The sequence below is a fragment of the Podarcis bocagei genome (assembly GCF_964188305.1).
Source record: "Podarcis bocagei genome assembly, chromosome: 7".
Classification (NCBI taxonomy): Eukaryota; Metazoa; Chordata; class Lepidosauria; order Squamata; family Lacertidae; genus Podarcis; species Podarcis bocagei.
Window position 1 is genome coordinate 15,331,913 of NC_138132.1, and position 15,783 is coordinate 15,347,695.

The 15,783-nt window shown below is 42.8% G+C and overlaps 1 protein-coding gene and 1 pseudogene across 4 annotated transcripts in view; both read right to left on the reverse strand.

Annotated features, from left to right (window-relative positions):
- The window catches only part of LOC308590518 (phospholipase A2 inhibitor and Ly6/PLAUR domain-containing protein-like), a 151,743-nt gene that overhangs the window by 53,016 nt on the left and 82,944 nt on the right, over window positions 1-15,783 (reverse strand). The window contains exons 1-5 of one of the 3 annotated variants that reach the window (XR_014009779.1): window positions 10,375-10,483; window positions 9,077-9,199; window positions 7,112-7,261; window positions 4,948-5,094; window positions 3,215-3,229 (exon numbers count right to left, since the gene is read on the reverse strand). The gene's annotated coding sequence lies outside the window, so the exon portion shown is untranslated. Of the gene's footprint in view, window positions 1-3,214; window positions 3,230-4,947; window positions 5,095-7,111; window positions 7,262-9,076; window positions 9,200-10,374; window positions 10,494-15,783 lie in introns of those variants that run through there. The other 2 variants (XR_014009778.1, XR_014009777.1) reach the window with 2 other exon arrangements.
- Window positions 12,741-14,810, reverse strand: LOC308591479 (endoplasmic reticulum resident protein 44 pseudogene; annotated as a pseudogene). The gene is made up of 2 exons: window positions 14,676-14,810; window positions 12,741-13,730 (listed from the first exon to the last, which is right to left on the reverse strand). The product of its transcript is annotated as an endoplasmic reticulum resident protein 44 pseudogene (transcript).

Below are 15,783 nucleotides of genomic sequence, written 5' to 3' on the forward strand. Positions count from 1 at the left end.
AGCTCACCGGCTGCTTCCCTGATGGGACAGGTGTGGCACAGGGTGGGCGCGTGCAGCATCAGAACATCCCCTCCCATGAGAGGAGAGTGGGATGAGGCTGCTTGGTTTGTTTCTGGCAGAGGGAGCACGATAGGGAGGGTGAGGCCTCGGCAACAGCGGTCCAGCAGAATTCTTTTCACAATCAAACAGCCAATCGCGATCTACAGGTTGGACATAGTGGAGCTACATGACTGAAAGGGTTGTAGATAACATCTCCTCTTGTAACCTATTTTCAGTGATCTGAATTCTGAACAGCTATTATGTCCATTTTAAACACACACACACACAAACACACACACACACACACACACTCCTCTCTTTTTTCTCTTTTCTTTCTCCTCCCTCCCTTCCTTCAGTCTTTCTCTTTTTACTGTTTCTCATACTTCCCTCTTTATTTAACCTCCTTTCCTACTTTTATGATGTTCTAGCTTTTATACATCCTAGCAGCATCAACATTGCTATTAATTTTTTTAAATATACCTCCTTCTACTCATTTCCTTTCTATGTGTGTGTCTTTTGTATTTGCTTATACTAACATAATTTCTAAAGGATGAAGTAAAGTTATATGTGTGTAATCACATCTAAGAAAACGTGGCATTTCCCCTCTCTATTCATTTTCAATGTTTCATTAATTAGGAAACCCCCTTGCACTAAAAAAAGGGGGTCACAAAGATGAGGTAATGCTAAAATATCTCAATCACATGATGATATGAAACATAGGTCTGGGCTTAAAAAATAAAATAAAATAAAATGCTTAATGTGCTGCAAATGGTGGTGGTGGGAAATCTGAACCTGGTGCCAGTAACCAGGTGGAGAGGTGGAGAAGTGGGCATCTCCCAGGGTGAGAGGCAGGGTGAGAAAAAGGAAAGGTCCAAGGTGAAAATGGGGAGGGCCTGTCATTGGGAGCCGGGGAATGTGCTTGTGACTTGTCAATGCTGTGACTTGTTTGCAAAGAATTTTGAGGATGAAATTGCTTGCATCCACTGGCAACCTGACTCAGCTGTTACAGCAGATGAAACTCAAGGGGTGTCCAGAGCACTGTCTAGCCCTGATTTGTTGGAAGAGTTTCAATTAGTAAGATTCAGGGACATTGCCCGTTGCCCCTCTTGTCTGAGGAAAAGTAGCAGGAAGGGGACAGCTGACTGGGTCAGGGAGGTGATTAATGTCTCCTTGAAAGAGGGGGTGGTCCCTATCTACTTGAAGGAGGCAGTGGTGTGCCATCACCACAGATTGGGTTACGTGGATCCCCCCCCCAGTTATTTCATAGTGGTCCTTGGAGGTGGGACATCTGAGATGGGACTTTTGGGGTGGAGTGTCATATGACATCTTTAATCAAACTCTAGAAGGGTGGGGCATAACCAATAGACAGGAGGTAGTATACTAATACTACTGATGCCTGTTGTATGCATGAACAAAGTATCCTGCCAGGCTGCTCAATCAGAGGAATTGTGGGGGGGGGGGCAGTGTCTATGGCACCCTGTCTGAAGGCAAGTAAGAGAGACCTATAGACCAGTTGCCATGCCCATCAACTTTGGGAGGGACCGGCTCCCTCAGGCATTTTATGGGGCGGGGGGGGTGAAGACCCCTTGCCACCTTGGAGTTACCTCCTATGTAATCTGGTGTGTGTTCAGTGAAGGTCAGAATGCATATACTTTCCCTTAGGTATTTATTGATAAAATTTAAAAATGGGATGGAGGTTTCAAGGAGATTCAGATTTCTAACATTAGAGAGCCTCCATCTTGGAATAAGATAATACTACAAATTATTGATGATTATGACCTTGAGATATTCTTACTGTGTTAGATATTGAGGTGACACCTTGTCATATGAAATTTCATATTTAGAAGCATCATTTCATGGTCAAATGTGCTCCTTGGAAAGTCTGTCCCAAGACATGTTGGCAGCTAAAGCAAACCACAAAATAGTGCCCCGCCATTCCAGGGAAGAAGAGATAAGTGCAGATCGACATCCGGAACAATGCAAAGGGTGAGGAATAAAGAACTCCACAGGAAACAAGCATAGGAGGAGACCAGAAGCGCCTCCAATTGCCCAAGAGGCCACTGAAGAGGCAACCTGATTGTGGGGGAGGGGCAAATCTGGTCTTTAAGAAGCACAGTGCGGCTGTTGTTGCCACTGTGCCAGCAGCAGGGGCAAAGAATTCCTTGGAGACCAGATCTACTGCCCCTATGGACCCAGCCACCTAAGATGGTTGCCTCACCTTGCCTCATGGTGGGGGAGGGGGAGACAGTCCTGCACTGTATGCCAAAGTACCCATTCAGGCCCCTCACTATGTAAGCACATCACAAATACCAAATGGGGGAAAGCTTTTACAACTCTGTCATAGTTGAAGGCTGCTCTTGCCAGATCCCCTATGTCGTATGCCTTTGTAAACCTAAGAGGCCTGAATATTCACCCAACTACTTACTGGTTTGTTCCATCTATGAGGACTTAAGAGAAGCTTTGTTCAAATATTTAAATCTCCCAATTGAGAGATGGATTGGTTATATGATTAACTATTTATTGAGGGACAAATCCCCTTACCCCTCTGAAAAATTGATCTGTTTTGCCTTTACAGTTACGTTTATAAGGAGAAAGGTTTGTAGGGATCAGCGCTATTTTTCTAGATTTGCCGGTGCCAGAGTTCACCACGAACTTGTTCCTTGTTCTCTTAGAATGGCAATGACACTAATCTGAGAGATGCCTGAGCTGAGCTCCAATGAACTCTGCCTTAAAATATGCCCTAATTTAAATCTTTCAAAGGAGAAACCTCTTATCTAAGGAATCATCTGATTCTAATAAAAATTTTAGTTGTGCAATGTGTTAATTTTGTTTTTATTCTGTTTTATGTATTAGGTCTTTCGTAATCGGTGTGGCTAAACAATAAATGATAATTGCATTTGTATCTGAAAGAAAAAGATCTGAGAACTAGCATTTGATTCTCCATAACCATTTATTTTGCATTGTAATCGTCATAATGAAAACTTAACTACACAAGGAGGAGGTCTACACTTTCCCATTCACTCTTCATGTTTAGGCTTGTGTGAGATTCGTGAAGCATTGTAACAACTTTTTTGGGTCGTAGTAAAGATAAAGCTCCCATCTCCGAGTAATTTTCTTTCCTTTTTCCCGAAGGCACAAAAATCTGTTGTTCCACAACCTTGGAAAGTGAAACTGTGGGGTTGTAATCCACCTGGGGGGGGGGGAGAGAAATGCTGACATTAGTCCTTTACTCAGGGACTAGGAGATGGTGCCTGTGATGGTGAATGATAATTTTAATAAGTTAGTTTTTAAAAGAGTATATTTAAGAAATCTGAGAAATATAATAATTTCGTAAGAACATGAATATACAAAATTTTCAGCATTAGAAGTTCAGGTAAAAAAGTTAGCTCAGATATAATTTAAAATTGCTATCATACCCAAAGGACTCTCAAGACACAAAGATTTTTAATAAACAGCTTATACTTATAAGATATGAAATCAGAGAATTTGAAAACAGGCCTAATTGATAAGATTAACCAAATCAAATTCTTGTGGGCAGGTGAGTAGCAATAAAATGGGAGGAATTCTATCCCCCCCCCATCTCCTGGGCATATTAAAAGTCACATGCTATGGCCACACAGCAAGATCTGAGAACAACACTCCCACCTTGGTGTCTGAACCTTGAGTGTGTGAACCTGCCATAAGTCAACAGGGTGATTCAGCAGCAAAAAAAGCTGGAGTTGCACTTCATTGTCTCTCAGGATGGTTGGGTGCCAACTGAGGCTCCCTCATTGCCCCACTGTGATCTAAGTATCCAGAGAATCCTCCTTTTATTTTACCATATCTATTTTCATGTTAAACACGTCAAACATAAAGCAGGTGAAAAAGGCGAATCCCAAGGGCCAATCAGGTATTCACCTCAGAATTCTTACTCAACCCTTAAAAGAGAAACTAGCAAAGCCAAGGCTGTAAAGGGAAGCAGAAATAAGAGAAGAAAGCATGTAGGGCAGAAGCATCACAAATGGCCTGGAAATTGCCTCTGTCCTCCTGAGGCAAATCAGCCATATGCCCCTCCCCCATTCATTCCAAATTCCCTCTTAATGTAGCATTATTCCTGAAAAATATGCTGAAAGAATTGTTTCAGGTTAAGAACGGACCTCCGGAATTAATTAAATCCTTAACCAGAGGTAATAGGAAATCCTGTTAATGAAAGACGGGACTCCAAAGCGCCATCTGGTGTCAAATTGTTATAATGCATATAAAGCACTTTATCTTTACGGATGTAGCTAAATCATGACATCAACAAAATAATGTATGGTTGTAGAAAGGAACATATCCTCTCTCTCTTCCTCCTTTTGTGTATCCCCAAAATGAATTCTGAGGTTTTTCCCAATTCTGTGGAGCAGATTTCGGGAGGATTCAGAGCACATACATGCAAAAGAGAGAGGAAATTCTCTTGCACAACTGTAAATCTTTACACTAATGGTCTGTGTTAACCAGATACTGCTCATTGTCACAGAATTTAAGGAAATGTATTACATTCCTTTTACATAATAAATATTTGTTTTGAGCAAGATGGACACATTTTGTCCTGGACTGCATCCCAGTGGTGGAGAGATCCGGATTCAACTGGGGTGAAGCAATCAATGCACTTTTTTTACTTTTGTTCAGAAGGGTATTTTATATACACATCTCACTCTGAATCCTCCTTCTGGACAAGCAAGTGGCATTATGAGAGTTAAAGGATACAGACCAGGCAGGCAAAACAATACGGAAGGGTGCAGAGTGGGGCCAGTGAGAGATATGATCCCTCTCATTGTTCGTGCAACATGCAAGGGAAAAGGAGGAAGGGAGAGAAGGAGACAAGGAGAGAGTCTGCATGACCAAGAATTACTAGGCCTTTTTTCCTTGTCTGAGTAGCAATGTTACCGGTAAGAAGATGTAGTTTGAATTGAATACACTGGGTCTCATTCTCAAGGCAGTTGATGGTCTTCTCACTTTTACACATTATGGTTCCTTTAGAAAAGCAGGATGGGCAACGCAAACCATTTTCAGCCAGCATGTTGCGATCAGGAACTGCCAAAATCAAAAGTATAGTGAGCATGTTAATTTCTTCGTTTGTTTTTGTATCTCTGTGTTGTATTAATTGAATCCACACTAGGGCCTTTTACTTTTGGTGGGGCAGTTGCAAGTACTCTTGGATAAAATATAATCTAGACACAATCTGGGTTCAGGACTGAGCATGGGACAAAGTCACCATTGTTCTCTGAGATGAATGACCTTTACATAAAGGGGGGTGGGGGAGTGTGAACTTTCTTCCCTTCTCAATCTCTCAGAAGGTTTTCCTGCCATTGATTATGGTGTAGCCTGTATGAAAAGGTATACTCCTAGTCCCTTATCTTTGTACAGAGTTTCTGGCTGTCTTTTGCACTTCCACCGTCACTTTCTGTGAATTCCCTGAGACCTGCAGGTACAAGGCAGTATATAAATTCAATAAATAATAATAATTAAGAATAACTGCCAGCTTAGTCAGTACTTATTTTGTCAATTAAAAGACTGACCAGAAACAGTTCAAGGGTCATTTAGGAGGACACCTGGATAAGATAGGTGGGTTGTAACCATCTAATTTGGACCATCAAATTGAATGTTATCTTAAAGGGACCATAACCTGTTTATGAGCTGTTCATGCACCTAGGTATCCAATTATATTGCATGAAATATCATTCACGGCTAATTATGCATAGGGAATGTTATAAAGGCATCTTGAAGATTGTATTCTTATCCCCAATTTTTATTTTTATTATTTTACTTATCCACTTGGTTACATAATGTAGGTAAAGTTCCTAAACTGACATAACTGACACTTCTTTAGAGACATATAAATCCTCATAAATCAACATGACTCATACCAGAAGCAATCTACTTCTGAGGTAACCGTTTTGGGGAAGTGGGTCATTAAAATAGCAGATTAGCACAGCAGCACAACAAAGGAATGGAAGCTGCTCCCTGTGTAGTAATAAAACCAGGATTAGGTTTTATTAGAATATGAGGAATGTGACCATTCCCAGGAAAAGACAAACTGTCAAGGCAAGGATGCTGCTGTGCCTATGAGAGGGACAGGACATATTCTGGTGGATGTCTTCATTGTAGGCCTCAGGTTGTATATATTTATGCATAACCATATATGATAAAGACACCAGAGTGCATTATGGTCCCACAGGAAACACAGAGCCTGGGTTACAGCATGCCTGGTACCCATGGAATCTCACATCACTTGGATATAGGGGCGATGTGTAACCATATCTTAACATACAGTAAAAACATGGCTGGGACTAGGGGCACTGGCACTGTGCAGGATCAGATCCTCCCACCTATCAGTAGGATGATCTGATCCTGCATGGTGCTCCTTTGAGGGGCAGGAAGAAGGAGAGGCCTGGTTCGAAAAGCAACCCATCCCTTCTCTGGCTGACGTAGCTGCCAAGTAAAAGGTAAAGGGACCCCTGACTATTAGGTCCAGTTGCAGACGACTCTGGGGTTGCGGTGTTCATCTCAATTTATTGGCCGAGGGAGCCGGCGTTTGTCTGCAACCAGCCTCCGGGTCATCTGGCAGCATGACTAAGCCACTTCTGGCGAACCAGATCAGCGCACAGAAATGCTGTTTACCTTCCCGTCGGAGCAGTACCTATTTATCTACTTGCACTTCATGCTTTTGAACTGCTAGGTTGGCAGGAGCAGGGACCGAGCAACGGGAGCTCACCCCATTGCCGGGATTTGAACCGTCGAACTTCTGATCGGCAAGCCCTAGCCTCTGTGGTTTAACCCACAGCGCCACCCGTGTCTCTAGCTAGGTCCCTCTTTTTCACAGTTTCTCCTCATGACTGCCTCCCCGTCCTGCCTGACTCTCCATCACTTGAGAGCCCCTAATAGTCCTGAGCTGCTCAACCCAACCTGTAGCCACCTGGGGCTGTCTCACCCCATTTGAATGAGGCACAGATTCTCTAAGTACTGCTGATTGACTAAGGATCCAGGCCATGGCCAAATTCAGTGAAAAACCCTAACATGTTAATGATTCTAAATTGATGCAGAAACGTACGGCTGAGAGTTGCATTGTTACACAGGTCAGTCTTGCAGCAGTGCTTCTTCATCTGAAAGAATTTACCATCCCCTGCAGTGAAGCTGTAATGACCTGAGGAACAGCTTGTGGATGGCGAGCATCTATTCAAAATTTGCTCTTGGAATTTCACTATGAAAAGAATTTGAAATAAATATTTAGATATGGAGGTTTATTGCTCCTAAGACACGTTCATTGTAATGGTTCCAATTTTCTGTAATGTCTGAATGAGAACCTTTTCAAACAAACAACATGCAAAATATTATTAAATTCTGCATATCTAAGGTGATTGGCTTTATTACTTTATATATATACGTACACACACCTATATATCATTGAAAGAAAAATATCAAAATGATTCCATTCATAATACATAAAGTATACAATAAAAACTTTGTAAAAAGAAAAGAAACAGATATCAATTAACCAATGGAAAGATGTATTCTGAATGGCTTGTATGAGCCTGGTGGAATACAAATTTTTCTGCAGTCATTTAAAAGATGCTTGCCAAGGATGGGTTGAATAATAGTGAGAGTAGAGAAGCCAATATAACTCAGATGATACTACCCTGGCCTTGGCTAAGTTCCTCTCAGAAGTAATAAGAAATAGAAACCTACATACTGTGGATAAAACAATGTGACCACCTTTTAATCTTCCCTGTATTTCTTTTTTATTTTGCTTTTGAAAATGATTTTGTGGGTCTTTCAACCGAAATAAATAATGTTCTTGTTCTTGGCAGTATAAGTTGCATTTTCAGCTGAATTTGGGGGAACCACTTGAAGCAGCAATTTTGCAGAGCCATTTCAATGGCTTTTGTTTGATTTTCTCAATGCAAACAGCTAGAAGTCTGTAAAATTTGATAATAAACCCAATTTGCAATGGGACGTGAATAATTTTGATTGCAACCGTAGTTTGTAAAATACAACCAAAGCTGTCAAAGCTTTATTACGATCATAAAAGGTAAAGGTAAAGGGACCCCTGACCATTATGTCCAGTTCTGATCGACTCTGGGGTTGCAGCGCACAGTAAAAGGCATTAAATTTGGAATGAATGTAGAACTTCATTTCAGGTCCAATCTGCAGCATGAAGTATCATGGCTTCTTCTATTCTTCTGACAATACATGTCCCATACACTGCATTCTCTCTGCTAGTCGATCATAACCATTTACAGGGCGGGAAAGTACTTCCCTGAACTCCTGTTGCCCAACCCAAAATGCTTGGCAGAGGTTTAAAGACTGTCTCAAGGCAAAAAAAAAAAAAAAAAAAAAAATGTAGCTTCAACACTGACAACTGGCAAACACTGGCCTGCAAGTACTCCAGTTGGAGAACAGCCTTTAACAAAGGTGTCATAGGCTTTGAAGATACTTGAACTTAGGACGCAAGGGAGAAACATGCTAGCAGGAAGGCATGCTTGGCAAATCCACACCTTGATCAACTCCTATCTGGAAACCAATGCCCCCACCGTGGAAGGACGTGTGGATCCAGAATTGGCCTCCACAGTCACTTACGGACTCATTGTTAAAACCGTGTTTATGTAAGACAGACTTACTCAGCTACAAGTGATCACCAAGGAAGAAGACTTAGCACCACTATCCCACCCAGAATAGCCCCAAGGTATTTTGGCACTTGAGGCGAACCACAAAATGGCAACCACACACTCTAGGGAAGAAGGGATGGGTGAATATGTACATCAAGATGGAAATCTGATGCTTATGATCAGGTGATTTTAAATTCCCCATTTTCAAATGTTAGTGATTCCTTACTGCAGGATTGGGAAGCTGTGATCTTCCAGATGCTGCTGGACTACATCTCCCATCATCTCTGACTGGTGGCCAACATAGATGAGGCAGATGGGAGTTCTCATTCATTTACAGCTTATGTGCCACAGTTTCCTTACAACTAATTTAGTAATTCCAAAAACAAAAGACAAAAACAGATAAATCTTACCTAGATTTGTACGCAGAACACTGGCAGCACAGGAATCCTGACCAAATTTACAATATGTTCTTATATAGCCATCATATGTCAGTCCAGTCCTGTTAAATGCCTCTCTGCACTTCAGAGGCAATGCTGAGGACAAGAGCAAAAGATTAGTTCATGGATTGTTATTGTCATTAACATTATTATTATTATTTGGTTTTGTGGTTTCCTTCATTTGACACAGAGAAGGAGGTGAGAGTGAATTAAATCTTTTAAATGAAATGGGGTTCAAGTTAACAAGATATTTCAATAAAATGAAATGAGTAAAAGCCATTGGCCAGAACACTGGTTTAATTATTTCCAAGAGGTAAACCCTCCCTGTCGAATGGCCCATTTTCCCTCACATCCACTCTATCACTTCAATGCCTCCCCCCTACTGTTCAATTACAATCTTAGACATGAGCTTAGATAAAGGAGCAATGGCCAGATGAGCAGGAGGAAGGCTTATCCCATCATTTAGGCATGAAAAAAAGCATTGTGGAAACTGGGTACCCTCTGCAGGAAAACTCTGTCCCATCACTTACTAGACCTGTTGGGGAGCAGATTTTGCATTTCAACCAGTTTTAAGCAGAGTTAAATGAACAGGGTTAGATCCAGATTAAGAGAGTTGGTCTTTAAGGGTTCTACAAACTATGCTAGGGGAACTCACCTATGAAAAATGTTGACGATGTTTTGTGTTTTTTGGAGGGGGTTAGGACAGTTAAAGGGGGGGGGAAGAGGGGACTTCCTGGAAGCACATACTGTTCTGCATGACATGGACAACGTGGAAATACAAACATTTTGATCCCTGTCTCGTAAGACTGACAAAGCTATCAACTTGAATGGCCTCACAAAAGGTTTAGGCAAATGATGCAGAATTAGGCTACCAGTGGCTACTAAACATAGTACCTTCAGTTACTAGGATATTTCAAATATCATTTTAAAATTCTATCCATTTTAGTTGCTCTTGGCTTCTAATTTATTTGATTTATTTGTTTTCTCCACTTGCCTCCAAGCAGCTCAAGGCTGTGTATATGGTTCTCTGCTCCTCATTTTATCCTCACAAGAACCCTGTGAGGTAAGTTAACCTGAGGTTTAGTGACTGGTCCAGGCTCTCCGAGTGAGCTTTGTGGCTGAGTGGGGATTTGAACCCTGGTCTCCTGGATCCTTGTCTGACCCTCTAATGTCTACAACACAATAGCTCTCTTAAATTCAGCTCTCCGGATTCCTCTGTCCTCTAAATATTATTACTGTAAAAGTTCCCCAGCCTACTGGTTCCCACTTACCTGGAGAAAGCAGGGCCAAGAGGAGGCATGTGCTCAGGAGTGCCTTCATCATTCTAGAAAGAGAACTGATGCACATAGAGTCTTACTTGGAGGGATTTATAGGCTACGTGTTTGTGCTGCAGGCAACACTTTGGCATAAAGACATAGAGAAAATGATGAAATTCAAAGCTCACTGTTGAAATTGTCTGAAATATTTCACCACAATCTCATTAGTTGTCAACAGGCACTTTTCAATTTTTTTCTTCTATACAGTTACCGTATGTTTCCTTCTATACGACACACTTTTTCCCTCCTAAAAAGCAAGGGGAAATGTGTGTGCATCCTATAGAGCAAATGCAGGGGGGAGGCAGCCGGGAAAAGCCCCCAAGAGCCACACACAAGCTCCGTGCGCTCCTGGGGGCTTTTCCCCAAGAAGGAGAAGGGACTGACTGGCCGCATCAATCTCTTCTCCCACCTCGTGGAAAAGCCCACAGGAGCCACACATCCTTTAAAGAGCGTGCGGCTTCTGCCGGTTTTGTGAGAGTTGGGGGAATTCCCCCACCTCGTAGAAAAGCCAGCAGAAGCCACGCAGCCCATTTAAATAGCACACGGGTTTTGCGGGGCCACTCTTGGGGGCTTTTCCCCGAGGAGGGACAAGGGACTGACTGGCTGCGTCAGTCCCTTCTCCCTCCTCGTAGAAAAGCCGACAGGAGCCGTGCGATCCTTAAAGGGTGCGTGGCTCCTGTGGGCTTTTGCGAGAGATGGGGGAATTCCCCCACTCCCTCAAAAGCAGGGAGAAGGTCTGGGAGAAGCGCACAGGCTGCCAGCAGCCTGTCCGCTGCTCGCAGAGCTGGGGGGGGGTCATATTTTTTTCCTTGATTTCCCCCTCTGAAAACTAGGTGGGCCCTATGGTCAGGTGCGCCCTATGGAGCGAAAAATATGGTAATATAAAATTTAAATTCTGATGGCACCCAATAAAGGAGCTGAGAACCAAAAAAGGCAATGGCAAAGCCCGGAAGCCACCTACAAGAAACCTCATCAATACAGTCTCAATCTAAGGATTTCTCTTCTAAAGAAGAGAAAAGCCTGGATACTAGATCCATCCCAGCAAGGCTGCGAAGTATAGGATGAGCTGTGGTTAAAATGTTGACTTCATATTGCAGCGCACGTGGCTGCAATGGAGGTTTCAACCAGTAAAGCTGCTCCTGGTTGCAAACTTTGCCCCAGGATGCGAATGGAAATCGCGCGCAGCAGGAGGTCCCATTAGTGAAAGTGCTCCTGAGGATAAGAATGAATTAAGTTCTTAAGCAGAGGTACCACTGTAAGGTAATGTTACTGCAGGACCACAAACAGCTCCAAATGAGCAACTTGTTCCAAGAAGGCTGCAAAGTCAATTGAGGCCATGTGACTATGCTCATCATTAGAAATAGAAAAAATAATTCTGATCCAATTCCTCTGTTTTTGCCTTCGCTTACTGAGTTGGAAGGAACAATATACTTTTTCTCTTCTTCCAGGCTACTAATCAAAGTGCAATCAAAGCCTCAGGTGACTGCTCAGCTGGCAAAGCTAGACATAGCTCAGGGCTGTTGAAAGGTGCCAGGGACACACTGGTAGGCACTTAATAGAATACAGTGTCTCTAAGATTATTACTGAGAGCTGATTAAATAATTTTACTGAACATTGCCCCTCCTTGTTCTAATTGTGTCAGATTGTTGTGAAAGGCAGAGGATACTTTGAGCCAGCTGATTTGTTTAGTGATGACTAGACTTAGCCACATTGTCTTGAACTGAATCCAGCTACGTAGTTGTTTAACCCTGCTTCAAATCCCACCCTCCATTTTCAGAATACAAGAAAAACCCTGCAGTCTAGCAGCATCCTTCTTGGAGTGGATGATCAGATGTCCATTGGTACAAGACTATCATAACAGGAAGGCAATCGCCCACTCCCCCTCTTCTCCCTCAGCAACTGGAAATGGTATATCCATCAAATTAATTGCCACTGATAGCCTCTTCCATAAATGTGACTAGTCCACTGTTAGGTCAATCCAACTGTGGCTTTCACTGCTGATGTGGGTTTTCTATAGCTCAGCCAGCAGAGCATGAAACTCTAAATCTCATGATCGAGTCCCAAGGGGGGAATTACAGTGGTTGGACTAGATCAGGGGTCTGCAACCTTTAAGACAAAAAGAGCCACTTGGACCCGTTTCCGTAGGGGGAAAAAAAACTGGGAGCCGCAAAACAAGCCAAATGTAAATAACCACACATTCTTCCCCTTCCCCCATTCTCTCTCTTTTCCCTAAGTCTATTTCAGATAGCAAAGAGGGGTATGGTACCTCTCATATCCATTTTTTGCAAAGCACCATGTGCATAGAGGGCATTATACAAATTAATACATAGATATTTTTGTAATTTATTTCCCTCCCAAGTATCCAGAATAGCCCATCAATAAACAAATTAACAAAATGATGTTCATGTGGAAGTAAAGGATAAGGCGGTCAGATTACACCAAAGGAAACCTAGAAGTCCTGTTAATGGGATAGTGCAAGTTAACAGCATGTTGCTGGCCATGTCAACACCTTCATTTGGATTTTAAAAAAAGTTTTACTTAACCGTTTGATGAAATAAGAATTTTGGAAAGATGCTGTCCAAAATGACACTAACGTATTTACAAACTGCAGGGAGCAAAGAAAAAAAAAAGATTAAAAATAAAAACACAGAGAATTTATGAAAATATAGGTTTCCTATTTCCACCCCACAGGAGTCACGGCTGCTGTTTTGAAAGGCTTATGAGATGGTTTCGAGCTTTCAGAGTTCATCTTTTTCCCGCAATAAGGTGTATCTATGTCCACTGGGTGCTAGCTTCTGGAATGAACTTTCAGGTGGGCTGCTTACTATGTCTTGAAGTGGCTGACCAGGTGCTACATCAGTTGGATCTGGGCCATGGTGAAATTCCCTGTGCAGTTTCCCAGAGTGCAAATCTAGTACAAATTGCTTGAGTTTACCTGGAGTAGCCACATCGCTGAAGTCTGGGAAGACATACATGTGCCTAAAACTGTCAATAGCAATAACAGGACAGTCTGCTGGAGTCTTCTGAATGTGGAGGAGTGGATGTCTGAACTTGTCACAATCAGCATGCAAAAAGTTTATCGTACCCTTTTCACTTATTAACTGCCGTGCAACTTCCTGCTGGAACTTCTCTAGACTTTCTGTGTCATCTTTCATATGAAAGAGTATAAGAAAAGGAAGACCCTCTTCTGTCAATTCCTCTCCATTCTCAAACGTAATTTCACGAACAAGTGGAACACATTTATCTTGAGTCCATGCATAAGCCAAGTCAAAATTGGTCATAGAGCCCAAGTAAACCATATCTGGAGCATCCTGGGGGGGGGGGGGGCGTGAGGCGGTGGGTTGCTCGGTCTCCCTGCCGCTCTGGCTCTGTGGCTCTCTTTGGCTCTCTTTCCCCCCGGCCTCCAGGGGAAGTGCGCAGCGGGCGGGCGGGCGCCGACACGGAGATCCTGAAGCACCACCGCCACCTCTCTCTCTCTCTCTCTCTCTCTCTCTCTCTCTCACACACACACACACATACCGCCCCGCCATCTCGAGCGCGCGCGCTCTCTCCCCCTCGCCTCAAGTGCCTCGCGCGCGGGGCTGAGGAGAGCGTGGCCTGGGTGGGCGGGGGAAGCTATGAGCCATGAAGCCGCCTGGCAGAACTTCCCTCCGGCGGCAGAAGCAGCAGCAGCAGCAGCAGCAGCCCTTCTCTGGCCGCCGCCGCCTCCTCCTCCTCCATCCCAGCAGCCGCCGCCTCTCGAGCTCCGCTGCCGCCGCTGCCTTGCTTTGCCCGGCTCGGCTGCCCAGCTCCATCCCCCTCCTCTTTCTGGCGCTTCTGCTTTTCTGCTCAGGGTCCCCGAGGATCTGCGAAGCCGCAGCAAAGGTGCAAAAGAGCCGCATGTGGCTCCGGAGCCGCGGGTTGCCGACCTCTGGACTAGATCAATCTTGAGGTCCCTTCCAACTCTACAATTCTATGATTAAGTTGAAGAATTTTGCTGATGCAGATTATGCTTCACTTCTTTTCTTTTTTAAAATACTTTTTATTACATTTTCAGTGTTTTGTGATCACAATATCCATACATTAATCCATATGCTCAAACATTGCTCTATCCGAGCATTGACCTCCTCCCGCCCCTTTTTCTGACTTCAGTACGTAATTACTTTATTCTTAGCATTTCTATAACCACTTTTTTACCTTCTCTCTTATTTTTATATTTCCCTTTATGAAATGTAAATCAGTTCCTTATATTGCCATTACAAAATCTTTCAACTCACAGCTACAAATGTTTTCAGATATTTACAATATTCTTTCATATATAATATAAATTTGCTCCAGTCCTTTTGATACAGTTCATCGCACTGATTCTGGATCTTCCCCGTCAGCTTTGCTAACTCAACGTATTCCACCATCTTACTCCACCATTCTTCCAATGTTGGAATCTCCTGTGATTTTCATTTCTGGGCCAGGAGTATCCTTGTGGCCGTTGTGGCATACACAGATTCATCTCCAATTAGACCTAACAAAAATTTCCGATGTCCTGGAGAAGGTAATCTAATGTTTCTTAATTATTTTGCTTGTGTTTAGTAAGTTAAAGAAAAAAGAAAAGTATTCTATTTAATGATTAACCCCATAATATCACAAATATTTTAGCTGAGATAGTTGAAAGTAGGGATGAAGCATGCTTAGTGTAGTTCAGAAGCTATATGCTGTATAATATTTTATGCAGTTCATAGTTCAATCATGGAACTCACTTCCGTAGGAGGCAGTGATGGCCACCAGCTTAGATTACTTGAAAAGAGGATTAGACAAACTCAGGCAGGGCAAAATAACCCACTATATCTATGTTCCACCTCCAGTTTCAAAGGAAGTCTGCTTCCTTCCTTGAAAGCGAAAGATATTTCTCAATTTTCGACCCCATCCCTCACCAATAAATATATTTGGCTGGAAGGATTGGAGCAAACTCCCAGGGATTTCAGCACACTCCTATGCACTTTTGGTTGAACTAATAACCATTTATTTCAAAGGGATTACAGTGCAATTCTATACCTGTCTATCTAGATGTAACTGCCACTGATTTCAATGGGTCTTACTCACAGAAAAGTCTGTATAGTTTTGTATAGTATAGTACTTCTTCAAAGTATACTTTGGAGTTTTGGTTTCTCTGGCACTTCCCTTTATCTGCACTGCCTCAGAAGCTTTTCCAGTTGAAATAACTATTATAATCCTTCACATATCTAACACCAGCCTCATATTGATGGGTAATTATGGTTCAACATAAATCTCCTCCTTGTGAATTCAATAATTCATATCAATGTGAGGGTTATTCCTAGTGGTGAGAGTCAGGCATTGGGATCCCTGTCTCTTCCTCTTTCCCCCCCCCTT